Raw genomic sequence first — 15,261 nt, 5'->3', positions numbered from 1 at the left:
GAGTGAAGTGAGCAGAACCAAGAGAACGTTGTACACAATAACAGCCACGTTGTGTGATGGCTAATATTGATAAACTTAACCCTTCCTGGCAATACAAGGATCTAAGACATCTCCAGAGGCCTTGTGATGGAAAATGCTATCCATATCCAAAGAAAGAACTATGGAAGTTGAATTACTATTTTTTTTTCTTTTCTGTTGAGTTTTGTTTCCTCTTTCTGTTGGTTCTTCCTATTGGTTTTAATTTTTACTTACAACATCACTAATGTGAAAATATGTTTCATATGAATGTAAATGTATTGTGCGCCATCTTGGGGAGGGTAGTGGGGAGGAAGGGGGAGAAAAATTTTAGACTCAAAAGCATATGGAAATGATTATTGATAAATCAAAATAAATTAATAAAAAAAAAAGGTTTTGCCGGAGGTACAACAACATAAGCAAAGAGACGAGAATACAAGATGAAGTTGGCTGCTTTGAGGTTTGCCAAAGGTCCAGAGAATTTTGCATGACCTTAGTAGCCAGAGGGATGATAGCAGTAGAAAGGAATATATGTATTCCAACCTAAATATTGAGGGATTTCCCAGGGGAATTTCAACAGCAGAGATGGTGGTGCTGGTGGAGTGGGATAAGGGTATGGTGGTGAGTGTTGAATAAAAGATCTGACCTAAGGGATCTTTTTTCTGTGCTGGCCTTAAATATATTGATTAGCCCTAGGCATGTTGTTTGTAAGTCATAAAAGAGCAGTAAAATGAACTTTAAAGAAGAAACTAGCAACCAAAGATGAGTCCAGGAGATAGTAGCAACTCATCCAAGAAGAAGGTTCCTGGAGAAGCTCTGTGGAGAAACAGGAGGCAGAGAGGGATGAGAGCGAGGCAAGAAGCTGGAGCCAGGAATGGGGATCCAGGCAAGATGCAGCCTTTGTAGTGAGAATTGTTCAGGGAGTGTTCCCTTCCCGATGTGGGAGGGAGATTGTATCTCTGTGTATGGAGAGGAGGATGGCATTTCCCCCTATCTCAAACGAGATGGTATTTGTGAAGGGCTTAGCACAGTGCCCAGCACACACTTAATAAATGCTTGTTCCCATTCCTCCTGGTCTGTTGGTAGAGAATATGTTAGATGAGGCGCTTAAGGTCTATTTGCATAACTCAGTGCAGTGTACACGTAACACCTCACATTGAACCTGAGATAGGTTGGTATGCAGAACGTAGAGCCTGAACCACACTGTAGGCTAAAGCCTTTGCCATTTAAGTGAAAGTAGATGCCACAACCCCTGTCAGGACTGGGGTTCGAGGGCTCCTTTCCCTCTCCGCATTCCTCCACTTCCCTGGAAGCTATTGCAATTCTGTCCTGAGTGAATGCTCTCCATTATCACTGAACCAGGACCAGAGGCAGAGCCTAAGCTAGTGAGAATGACCTTTAAGGGATTGGCTTTCATGTGTCCTCCCTCCCTATCTGCCCCCATTTCCACCGACTTTCTGCCCTCAAGTCCACTGCTGCCGTACCCTGAGTCACGGCAGCAATTCTCCAGTCCTCCCTAATTATTATGACTGAGCCCGAGCCTGAACCTGAAACTTTCCCATACTTTACCAAGCCATGTAAGATGTACAGCAATGACTCCTCCCTCCATAACTAGAGCACTCAATCCCCACCCCTGCCCCAGACCTTCCACCATCAGGACTAGAGTCTCAGACACCAGGTCTTCCCTTTTTTGGAATCTGCCCTGAATGCACAGCTTCCAACACCAGACTTCCTGCCATTAAGGCTTCATTTAGGAATTGAGCTTCTGACATGTGGCCCCAGCAGGAACAAAGCACATGGTCTATATCCAGGTATATATTTTATATAATCTTACTCTGTTTGAGCTCCCACTATCTCGAGATGAGTTCTGTTGAGAGAATAGGGAGAACTGTCTGATCACATCCTTAGGAACTAATGAAAATGGGAGCTCGTGACATCACTCAGAAGGGTCCCAGAGAGAGAAGACCTAGATCAGAATGGAGGGATTATTCCTTTTGTTCCCCTCACTCTCAGCTCAGGGTCACGAGGAGGGGTGAGCATCGTCCTTGCTCCCAACTGATGCTTACAGACCACTCTGTTACTGTTCCTCAATAAATTCTCACTTTTGAAGTTTATCCTCTCCCCATCCTTGCTTCTATGGCCTACAGCCCTCCGGTCTGCTCTTCAGTCATGGCCTTCCTTTGTGCCATATTCCCAAATGTCAACCTTGGGGTCTTCAATTTCATGTAGATTATCTCTAATATTTTAAGCACACAGTGTCCCAAAGTCAATGACCTTTCCTATCCCCTTTCAGACATACATCTCTATGGTCATAAAATGGACCAACACTGTCCCTTAAAACTGAGTTCCAGGATCCTTTGAAATTCCATAGTGGTTGCCATCTCTGATCCTTCCATCTCTCTTTTCTTTGATTCAAAACAATCTGCTTTCTGCTCTTGTAACTTCTGGGACCTATTCTTCCAGGGCATCTGTCCTGTTCTAGGTTCATTTGCTTCCATTGTCCGCCACTTAAGGGATTCGTTAGCCACTCTCTAAGAAGCCCTCATTATCAGGACTGTTGGCTATTCCTGGGCTGATCATCCTTAACCGAAGATAACCCCCACCACCTGATTCTTCTTAAAAATCACAAAGTCCTGCTAATTTCACCCAATTCAGAATTTTTGCGGTGTCCCCTCAGCTGTGGCCTCTGGGCTGCTTGGTAGTCCTTTGTTCTTACTGCCGCCCGGGCTGGTTTTCCATAATGACTGTCCCAAACCTCTTCCTCTCTTCTCGAGCCTCCTTCTGGTATAATACATTCTTTCTTTTTTTCCAAGGAACTCAAATCACATCACACACATACAGCCATCCTTGTGAGGTTGGGATTTTTAATCTGTTTTACAGATTGTGAAACAAAGTGACCTATAGGGCCAGAGGGAGGGTGGGTAACTAGAGCCTAGTACTGCTGAACTTGCAGGGTGCTAAATTCAGAGGGCCAAAAGCCATGCCTCCCTGTGGCAAGCATGAGGGGAATGGCTTTAAGTCCAAGTAGATGGAGGGTGAAGGTAGGAGGGATACTCCCAGCTCCTCTGACAAGTTCATGTGGGTGCTTGCTGTAGAGTCACTGTTCCTGGGGGGCCCCATTGCTCCTTCACCAGGATCTGGGGGAAATTGAAGATAAGCATCTCTTCCCATTTGCTTGCTGCTGGCCCACCACCATGACTGCCTTCTAAAGAGAAGGATGGGAGAGGATGTGGGATAGTGGTGGTAGGTGATTCCCAAACCTTTACACCTCCATGTTGGGATGTATTAGGTACGTAGATGGAAGGCAATAAAGGAAAGGAAGGAGGTAGTAGGGCAGGAAGTACAAAGTTTACCTCTACCAAGAGGTAGATTCAAGAATGGCATTTCGACCATCTTGCATGGTGCCCTGACCCCCTATGACCCCACTCTGTCACTTATCTTTAATCTCTTTGTCTACTGGTTGCTTCCCTAATGCCTCCCCCAGCCTTAAAACAACAACAACAGCAACAAAACCACTAGATCCATCCGTCCCCACTAGCCATCATCCAGTGCCTCTGCTGCCTTTTGGGACTAAGCTCCTCGAGAAGGCTGTCTGTAACTGATGCCTCCATTTTCTTTCCTCTCATTCCCTTAACTCTGGCTTCCAACCTCACCACTCAGCTGAAACTGCCGTCTCCAGAGTTACCCGTGATTTCTTAATCACCGTTCTAATGACCTTTTCTCAATTCTCATTCTTCTTTACCTCTATGGCTCATCTGACATGGTCGATCGCCCTGTTCTCCTTGATACTCTCTTCTCTCTCGGTTTTTGTTCTACTGCTCTCCTGGTTCTCCTACCTGTCTGACTGCTCCTTCTCAGTTTCTTTTGCTGGATCTTCATCAAGACCACACCCATTAACCATGGCTGTTCCTCAAGGCTCTTCCCTGGGCCCTTTTCTCCCTCTATGCTATTTCTCTTGATTATCATTTCAGCTTCCGTGGCTTCAACTATCTCATCTATGCAGATGATTCTCAGATTTATTTGTCCAGCCCTACTCCCTCTTGACCTTCAGTCATGAATCTGCAGCTGCTTGTTGGATATCTTGTTCTGGATGTCACGTAGACAGCTTAAATTCAACCAGAACTAAAATCATTATCTCTCCCTTTCAACTTCATTAACACTGTGGAGGGTACCACCATCTTTCCAGTCATGGGTGCTCACAACTCAACATCATCATTGACTTCTCACTCTATCTCATCATCTTCCCCACCCCATATATTCAATCTGTTGCAAGTCCTGTTGATTGTACCCTTATAACATCTCTCACATGCCTCCTTCTCTCCTCTGACACTACCATCACCATGGTGCTGGCCTTTATTACTTCATACCTGGGTTATTTATTGCAGGACCCCATTCACTACTTCTAGACTACCCATCCTCTATTCAGCTGCTAAAGTGATTTTCCTAAAGAGAAAGTTAGATCACGTGTCACCCCACCCCTCTATTTCCCTAACCCTCCAATTTCATTATATCCCAGTGGCTCCCCATTGCCTCCAGCATCAAATACAAAGTCCTCTGTTTGGCTTTTAAAGCCCATAACATGCCCCCTCCCTACCTTTCCAAGATCCTTACACTTCTCTGCAATCCAAGGACTCTGACCTCCTTGCTATTTCTAGAATGAGATATACTATTTTGGAGATCTCCATGCCTGGAATGCTCTCCCTCCTCATCTCTGGCTCCTGATTCCCTGGCTTCCTTCAAGTTTTGGCTAAAATCCTGCCTTCTGCAAGAAGCCTTTCCTGGTCCCCCCCTCCCAATGTTAGTGCCTTCCCTCGGTGGATTATCTCCAATATATCTTGTGTAAACTTGTTTGTACATGGTTATTCACATTTTCTCCCCCATTAGACTGTAAGCTCCTCAAGGGTAGGGCCTATCTTTTACTTGTCTTTCGGAACAGAAAAAAAAAATAATGCCAAGTCAAATATTATGACAGCAATGAACAATGTGACATTGTCCTTATGTAAAGCAGACCAAACACAAATGTTTGCTAGATCCGCCAATCTGGCTCTGGGTTGGGGTAGAGTGGGGTGAGCTGATACAATGGGGAGGAATGAGATGGTAAGACTCAGGAGACCCAGATTCTAGTCCGAACTTCACCACCTATTAGTCATACAATGTTGAACCTTGAAGTATTGTGGTGTAAAGCACTCTGACTGACACTGGGGTGAGAGGTCTAGGATTCGAATCCCATCTCTGATGCTTATTTCCCAGGCCTCAGTTTCCTCATCTGTAAAATGTAAAATGAGACAATTGGACTAGACTAGATACTTCTGAGTTCCCTTCAGGCTCTAAATGTATGACTCTGGGACGAGGTAATCTCTCTGAACTTCAGTTTTTTCATCTGTGAAGTGGAGGTAATAATAATTGAGTCTGATATATGTGAAAGCCCTTTGCAAACTTATGTGTTAGACATATATTATTATTTGTGTTAGACACATATTACTTTTTTTTCTCTTTTTGGAGGTTGGTTTCCCTTCATTAGAGAAGAGGTGATGATCGTTGCCTCAAACTCACAACAGAATGGGTAAATGGGAACAATATTTTCCAGAGGCCATGAAGGCAACTGAAGCAGGTGTTGTGGAGCGCTTAGACCATGGTCAGACATCGAAGATGCCAAGGTCATCTACCGCACCCGGGGCCATCGCCAGTTATCTTGGCTCTTGTCTTGTCATCATCTCATGATGTCATCAGTCCTCTTTGCAAGGATGTTCATAAGAATGAACAACCTCTAGAGATGTTGTGCCCTATAGTTAATTATAAGCAACCATCACCAGTGAGGGTAAATGGGACAATTAACATCTCCAATGGTCTTGGAGCAGCTGTGAGGAGAGGCTCTATGTAGGTGTTCTAGTGGGAACCCCAGTCATTGTTTTTCCAGTAAGCCCAGAAAACATCATGACCTGACAACTGATGATTTTTCTTCATTTGTATTAACGTTTTAAAATGTTAAGCACTGTCTTTATTCCCACTTGCCAGGAAAATTCCTGGATCAATTTGATGAGAGCCTTTGTTTGGAACCTTTGACTATCCATACCGCTTCAAAGACCTAAAAGCAGACAGTCATGTGCTAGTTAGCTGCATATACATTGTCACCATCTTTTCCATCAGTGAGTACTTACACTTTGAAAGAGCTACTTTTACTCAAGTGATCTCAAGACTTCCTCTGTCTCTTTTCATACACTCTTACCTGAGGGGATGCTTTTCTCTAATTCTCTCTAATTAAAAAGTCTTTTATAACTCTCTGTATTTCTCCTTGAGCTACTTTTCTCTTTTTTTCACATACGTGTTCTTTTGTTGCTCTTTTCAGTAAATAAAATATCCACATAGAAAGGGACAATACCTTACAAATAAATGAATGAAAATAATTTATTAATAACAGTACAAATGAGGTAGTCCCTATCCTCAAGATTATGTTGCCTCAAGGTTCTTCCACTCCCATTCATCTTTTATCCAATGGACAAAATGATTTTCCTAAAGCATAGATTTAATCATGTTATTCCCTCTCCTCTAATCAATAAACTCTAATGGTTCCCTGTTACCTCTAAGATCAAATATAAACAACAAATATATACCTTTTTATGTATGTTATCTTTCCCATTAGAATGTAAGCTCCTTGAGGGAGTAACTTTGTTTTGTTTTGTTTTTTATCTCCTGTACCAGCAACCTAGTAAGCACTTAATAAGTGCTTGTCAGTTAATTGAATGAATATGAAATGTAATTGCTTTAAAGTATACGTGGGATGAAATCAGTGCTGTATTGTACCTGATCTATTCATGGTATCCTTGACCAGCATCTGGGTATCCTCTCCCCCACATCTGTGGAGACCTAGTCATTAGCTGTATTTGAGTTATATTCTGAAATTTCCCAGAAGTAATTCTGAGTAGGGGAAATATAAACTAAAGAGCTATGATTTTTAGAATGAATCCCCAAATTGGACTCAGTCAGTGTAAGCCCAGAACCTGGGAGTACTGGACTCTGGTCCAGAGGTGATGTAAGTGAAGGGCAGAGGTAAAGTCAAAATGCCCAACTCTTGAGCTGTCAGTCAGACATATAATTCTGTCTCTTATCCAGGAAAAATAAAATGATGGCAGCTGGGTGGAATATGATCAGAGCACTGGGCCTGGAATCAGGAAGACCTGACTCAAGTCTGGGTCAGACACTAGCTGTGTGACCCTGGGCAAGTCACTTTGCCTCAGTTTCCTTTTCTGTAAAAGGAGCTAGAGAAGGAAATGGCAAACCACTCCAATATCTTTGCCAAGAAAACCCCAAATGGGGTCATGAAGAGTCAGACACGACTGAAATGACCAAACAAGAACAAATACTTAGAAGTAAAGAAGAAAGTTACTGGTCTGACTTAACAAACATCATACCAGATATGACTCAGCTAGGTAGTATAGTAGATAGAATGCGGAACCTGAAGTCAGGAAAAACTGGGTTCCAATCTAGCCTCAGACACTTATTAGCTGTGTGGTCTTGGGCAAGTAACTTAATCTCTGTCTGCTTCAGTTTCCTCATCTGTGAAATGGGGATAATAATACCACTTACCTTCCAGGATTGCTATGAAGCTCAGATGAGGTCATATTTGTAAAGTGCTCTGAAAAATCTTTAAAAGTATGATTTAAATGCTAGCTATTATTATTAATAAACTTAATCGACTTTATTTTTGTAGTGTTTTAGAGTTCCCAAAGTGCTTTCCTCACAAGGCCCTATGATTTTGGCAGGATAAGTGGCATCCCTCTGCAGTGCCCAGCATAGTGCCTGGCACACCACAGTTGATTAATAAATACTGCTTGATTGATTGGAAGTTACACAGTTAATCAATAACAGAGCTGAGACTCCAACTCAGTTCTCCTGACTCCAAGGCCAATGTACTTATATGTAACCGCAGGCATGCAGCATAATGTCCATGGTGAGGATGATTCACTGCTAAGATGGGCAATTCTGAAAGGAATCAATTGAGTTATCCTGGGTACGCTTTTTTTTTAAACGTGGCCATTCCCACACACACATACATATTCATCGTTTTTATGAGCAGAAAGTCAACTCCCGAAAGGCAGCTGTTTTTTAAATGAATGGCAAGCCTTTGCAAAGGAATCCCACAGACTGTTCTTCTCACTTGAGTGAATGTGCTCTGACATCAGCGCATACCAGGCATTTGCTTTTTTCTTTTCCTGATTTGGTTTTATTATTAATCTATTCATTATGTTTATTGACTCTGTCCATTGTTTGGGAACCTCAGTGCATATTTATAAGGGCGATAAAAAGAGACAGCCTCTCTCATAATGGCTCCAGTGAACACCCAAGAAAGAGGGGCAGCCATTCTCTTCCTGTTACTTTCTTTGACTGGGTTTACCTGGCCATTTTGACTAAATCAACAAGCTAATTTGACCAGGAAATTTAACTAAGCAACCAGTTGGAGAGAGTTCCAGATATTCTCCCTCCCCAACTCCATTCTTCCCTAATACACATACACACACAATTTAGCAGAGTGGTATAGTAGAAAGAACCCTGACTTGTATTCCTTTCTCTCCACCACTTAATCAATCAACAGGCATTGATTAAGTGCCTACTATGGGCAAGAAATTGTGTTAGGTGCTAGAGGCATAAGTACATAGAATGAAACAATCTCTACTTGCAAGAGGTTTACATAGGGTAGACAACAACTGCATATATAAAAGTATACAATATAGATACAAGTCTATGCAATAGGTAGATGTAGGGATTATGTGTTGTCCATGCAAGTTGTGTATATCTAGACTAGATATATGAATGCAGGGATCGTGGCTTGTGGGGAGACAGAGAGATATAGGGAAACTGTGATTCCTGCCTTGAGAAAAGCAAACAAAGGAGGAGGGGCTATGAAGCTGGCAGCTCTGTTCTCCTCTGAGAGGGGGGAGTATGAAGTTATATCTCTTTTCATTCACTAAATATTGCTTATCCAAGGGCACAATTTTTAGTATAAGCTGCTTCGCTGACAGATATCACCTAAGGGGGAGGGTAAACCAAACTAATACCTGCAGATGTGACTCCTTCCCAGCAAATGCTAGTTACACAAAAGCCCATCACAAATAGTGACTAGTGAGCAAATCCATTTATTCAAGCAGAGAAACAGAAATCAGAGAAATTCTGCAGATTAGAATATGCCAGAAAATATACAAGAGCAAATGAGCTCTTTATCTGGGAGTAGAACCTCATCAAGAAAATAGAATCAAAACCTAGAAAGAGATCCCCATTGCACCCAAGGGAGAACTCCCTGAAGTATCTAGGGATACAGTCTAGAAATCAGGGACATTTCGAGTAGGTGACTTCCCCTACATATTTCCTGCTTCCAAAATATTTTTTTTTCTCCCTCCTCCCTGGAATCGGTGGTCCCAAAGGAAGTCAAAACCACCTGTAACCTTTCTCAGGCAGGAATGAAGAATGTCTCTACTTTGCAAAGCTCTCATACCAACTCTTTCCCACAATATCATTCTCTCCACCAATCAGGAGAGTCTCATTAAAAATGTTCTAGGCTTAGCTGGAAACTTGGGTTACATAGATGAAAGACTTCTAGGACATGTAACCAATGAAATGGAAGAGACATTTTCTCCAGTTTCTGCTCACTTGCCAAAGAAACCCCAAGATGTAACTTTGCCCTAGAGGCACAACAATTTAGATGAATCCACGGGAGAAAGAAATCGAATTGCCCAGTTAACCTTATGAATGAACGATGTGAGAACACTCATCTTTAACACACTTATTCAGCACTCCTCTAACAGCCTCTGTACTCTGGTAGGGTACTCAGCTAACCCAAAGTCTTGTGTTTTGGGATCTACTCAGGGATTTCTTTCCTTCTGTATAGACTCTGCTGGCATACCTCACCCCTGCCTTCCTCCCAACATTCTATTGCAACAAACAACAGATATTAATTGTGTATAGGCATGTGAGGATAGGGGTAGCCAGGTGGCTGGAGTCAGGAAGACTCATCTCTCTGAGTTCAAATCTGGTCTCAGACACTAGCTGGGTGACCCTGAGCAAGTCACTTAACCCTGTTTGTCTCAGTTTCCTCATTTGTAAAATGAGCTGGAGAAGGAAATGGCAAAATATTCCAATATCTTTGCCAAGAAAATTCCAGATGGGGTCACAGAGAGTCAGACATGACTGAAACAACTGAATAACAACAATAATTGTGAAGAGAAGAAGGAGGAAGGTAGGGGAGAATATGACTTCCTTGTGTCTAGGTTGGCACCTAGGTTAGGGAAGCTCAAGGCTACAGAGACTGTATCTATCTATACCCACTTCTATCTTCATCAAACTTTGCAAAAAGTGGCAGTCAACAATTCAGTCCAGCCAGAGAACTAAAGAATGGAGGGGTTTGGGGAAGGGGACCCATTGAGCATGGCTACATCATCCTAAAGGAATGGGAATCTGAATCTACCTAGGGCCCATACTGTCCCACCAAAAGCAACTTGGGGCAAGGACCAATGTAAGTGAAAAGTAAATTCCCCAATATGTGGGGAGGCTGAGACAGCCTTGTGATACAACCCAAGTGTATAATCACCATCGATGGGGGAAGAATCAGAAATTGAGTGGCAGAGAACATAAGAAAAAAAACCACTAATAATTTCAAAAAGAAGAAAATGTACTTTAAAAACTAGAGCACATACAGTAAATGAACAGAGAAGATACTGAAATCAGAAGGAAGAATGAGTACTAAAAATTTTGAAAGATTATGAACTCTAAATAAATATTGTAAGAAAAAAAACAAATTGCACCAATATCTAATGAAACTCAAGAGAGCATAGAAGTGGAACAGGATGAGCCAGAGTTCTTCAAAAGACAAATGATCTTTTTTTAAAATAGTATTTTTTTCTATTACATGTAAAGACAATCTTTAACATTCATTTTTTAAAAATTTTGAGTGCCAAATTTTTCTCCCTCCATCCCTCCCCTCCCCACCCCCTAAAATGGTAAGCAATTTGATATAGGTTATATATGTGCAATCATGTAAAACATATTTCTATATTAATCATGTTGTGAAAGAAGAAACATAACAAAAGGGAAACACACACACACACACACACACACACAAATAAAGCGAAAATAGTATGCTTCAATCTGCATTCAGACTCTACCAGTTCTTTTTCTGGATACGGATAGTATTTTCCATCATAAGTCTTTTGGAATTGTCTTGGATCACTGTATTGCTGAGAAGAGCTAAGTCATTCATAGTTTATTGCACAGTGATTATGGTACAATGTTGCTGTTATTGTGTACAGTGTTCTCCTGGTTCTTCTCATTTCATTTTGCATCCATTCATGTAAGTCTTTCCAGGTTTTTCTGAAATCTGCCTGCTCATCATTTCTTACAGCACAATACTATTCCATTACATTTATACACCATAACTTCTTCAGCCATTGATGTTTGAAGGAAACAAAATGTGAGACTTTATGGCCTACATAGCAGATATAATTAGAAGAATAGAAAAAAAACTGAATTCTGTGAGTCTCCCTAAAGAAGTGAAAAGAGAGAATAACAGATTAGGAATACAAATATACTGAAGTGAAAGACTATCTGGGAGAAGAGAAACAAAAGACTACAACAGGAGAACAAATGATCTCTATATAAGCAAAAGCCATTGATCTCAAAGACAGAATGTAAAGAGACAAATCAAGAACCATAGGACTGCCACAAAAATATGACAAAATGAAAAACATGCACACGACTGTGCAGAAAATAATGCAAGGAAATTCCCCAGAATTTCTAAATATAGAGAACAAAGCACGAATCAAATAATCTACAGATTGCCTCCAGAAAACAACTTTATGCTTCAAATTCCAATAATCAATCTAGTGATTATATCGAGCAATTCTAATGACAAATAGCAAATTCCGCAAGCAGTCAGGAGAAACTGTATAAAGGAATAACAGAAGACTATTTTGTAGCCACTAAAAACCACAGAAGGGAATGGTATATTATACCATGAAAACAAAAACAAAAACAAAAACAAAAACAGAAGAGCTCAAGATGTGATGATGCAAAATGACATGCCCTACAAACCTGAACCTAGCCATCAGTGAAAAAAAGAGACATTCAATGAAATAGAGTTATTTGAATCATTCCTGAAAAATAAAACATCAAACCAAAAAACAGAAGTGAGTAGATAGATAAAACATTTATTAAGCACCTACTATGTGCTAGGCATTGTGCTAAGTGCCAAGAGATACAAATTCAAGCAAGCAGGGTGATCTCTTCCCTCAAGAGTTTCCATTTGAATGGAGGGAAATAATACATAAATGGGAGCTAGAAAGTGAGAAGGTGCACCTGAAGCAGTGTGGCATGAAGATGGCTATGAAGAGTCACGGAGATCGAGTTCTAAACCAAATAAGGTGAAAGCTCAACTGTCAGAGTCAGGGAACACAGGGGGAGAAATACAAGGCTACAGTTGGGCAGAGAGAGAAAAGATGAGGATGGCTAGAATGCAGGTGGTACAATAAGGAGACATCTGAGTAGTTAAACACATGGTAGTTTGGAAGAGGGGGTACTAGTAGTTTGGGAGATCACTCACTAGCTATGATGTGATCTTGCGTACATAATTTTAACACTTTGGGATTCTACTTCTTCATCAGTAAAATGAGGAGCTATGTGATTTCTAAGGTATTTTATAGCTTCAACATGATTTGATTTTTCTATTTTTCAAGAATAAAAACTTAATTGACTAAACTGATTGCTTTGTCACCTGTGGCCCAAGGGGACCTCTTCCCACAAAGGGTTCCAGTTCACAAAGACTAAGTTTAATCCTAGGGGAAACAGACCCTAAAGACCAGGATTTCTCCCAACACACACACACACACACACACATACTCTCTCTGCTTTATTAATCCTCAACCTGGAAGAGGACTCTGGGAAAAATCTCTAATCAAAGCTTGTGTATGGCTCATGTCTAGCATCTACCCTGGATTAACAGAATCCTTTCTAGAAAGGCACTCACTGTACAAATGTCAGGAAGGGTACAACTATTTAGTTCTTCCAGTACAAAAGAAATGCCTAAAACACAAAAGATTCACGAGCACACATTGAAAAACACTTAAAACATGAAGTAGAACCTATTTATACTCTCCAAGGAGGGAAAGACAATTTTGTAAGAATGGTCAGTATATATTTTACATTCACTTTGGACCAGCACTGCCTCCACAAGTCATAAATGTGGATCTTCTGGTAAGTCAAGTCATGACATGGGCCATCTTAGTCCTTCTAAGCAGCAGCATCCTCTGGTGGGGCATATTTTCTCCTAGAAGCCATTGAGATTTTCCACAAAACAACCACAGAAGAACCACTGAAAATATTGAAAAATTATAAAGAAGCTTGTCTAGAAAGAAGAATTATGAGAAGATACTTCCAGCCCATCCCTTTGCAGAGGTGGGAATTCCACAAGTATTGCACTTTGCACATATTTTCAGACGTTTTTAATGTGTTGGTTGGTTGGTGATTTTTCCTCTTTTTTCTCTTTTTTTCTTTAAAAATGCTGTTGCTTATATAGAACGTTTCTCTGTAGGAGTAGGAATCCTGGGGAAAATTATGATGTAAAAAACCAAAAGATCAATAAAAAGGTGCTGTTGTTTTTTATGATGCTATTTTGGAAACCCTAGCTCCTACTAAGCATCTACTTCTAGACCCTTCAAATTCATGAGATTATTGAGAAAGTTGAAAACATTCATTTCTTAGGGTTATTATTTGATGACCTGGACTCAGAGAAAGAAACAAAGAACAGAAATGTCAATCACAGACTTGAGGTCAGGCTTGTGTAGGCAAGCATAGGTTCTTACCTCCATGTGCATGTAGTTGCCGTTACTGTCAGGAGGTGAGTATTGGGGAAGGGAGAGAAATCTCCTCCCTTTTCTCAGGAAGGAAGATATGGTGATGCCTGTTTCCTTACAAAGAGGCCTTGTCAAAAGATACTGGAAGCTATCTCTGCTTGGATACTTATAGCTCATTCCTTGGACAGCTCTTTCAGGTTTAGTTAACTAATTCTCTTTGACATAGCCCCATGCCATGGGGCCTAATAAAAATTTGCTGTGTCAGCCCAAAGTCAGAGAACAAAGCAAGGGTCCCATCCTTTAGCAAGAGGTCACTACCAGAAGATTCTGGGAAGATGGTGGAGAAGCTCAGAAAACTTTCAGCTCTCCAAATTTCCTCCACAAAAAAAGACAGAACATAGCCTCAGAGTAGCAGAAATCAACATGGAGTAAAGCAGTTGTCCTCCTAAGACAATTTGAGAAGGACCTTCAGGGGCTGAGGTTCCAAGAGAAGTGCAAACACCTCTAGGCCAACTCTGCAGAATCAACAAACAGCAAGCCAGGGGGCCTCAGCCTTAGAAACTTTCATTTTGTAGACAGTGTCTGGGACTGATGGCTGAGTAGGAGAAGTTTGAAAGACCTTCCACTGTTGAGGGATACCAAGCACAGCTGTGATGACCAGATGCATCCCAGGCTGTGGCTGCAGGGAAAAGGAGTGAGCACACACCCAACGAGTGCAGTAGCAAGGAGAGCAGTAGCTGTGGGCACTTGCAAAAGAGCAAAGTCCTTGGTTTCAGTTCCAAGGCAGAGAGGACAGCTGTAGTTTGTAGTCACCAGAGGGACTATGAAGAGCAAGCTCATTTGTAGGACAGTGTGGCTGGCAGCCCTAGTTGTGGCTTAGTGGAGAGAAAAACCCAAGATTGGGGGCCCCCAAGACAGACCTCAGAAAATGAATAAAAAGGACCTGAGACTTGGAGCATCATTCTCCATACTTCGGGGACTACAATTTGATTACGCTAATAGCTACTAAAAACAAAATAAAACCAAAAAAAAAATGAGTAAGCAAAGGAGAAAGAACTCAACCACAGATGGTTACGATGGTGATAGAGAAGATCTGGGATCATATTCAGAGGAAGATAATGGAGCTACAAAAGCCACTCCTTTTTTAGTGAGAAATGTCAAATGGTCTCAAGCACAAAAAGAGTTCTGGGAAGAACTTTAAAGGGACTTTAAAAATCAAGAGAGACCAAGGAAAAATTAGAAAAAAAATAAGAGCATTTCAAGAAAATCAAGAAAATTATGAAAAGGAAACCAACCGACTGGAAATAGAGAATCAAAAACTTAAGGAAGAAAATAATTCCTTGAAAACTAGAATTGGGCAAGGGGAAGCTAATGATGTTCTAAGACACCAAGAAATCATAAAACAAAATCA

This window comes from Vombatus ursinus, unplaced genomic scaffold, assembly GCF_900497805.2.
Source record: "Vombatus ursinus unplaced genomic scaffold, bare-nosed wombat genome assembly UNPS02014782.1, whole genome shotgun sequence".
NCBI lineage: Eukaryota > Metazoa > Chordata > Mammalia > Diprotodontia > Vombatidae > Vombatus > Vombatus ursinus.
Note: the sequence above shows the minus strand (reverse complement) of the source record.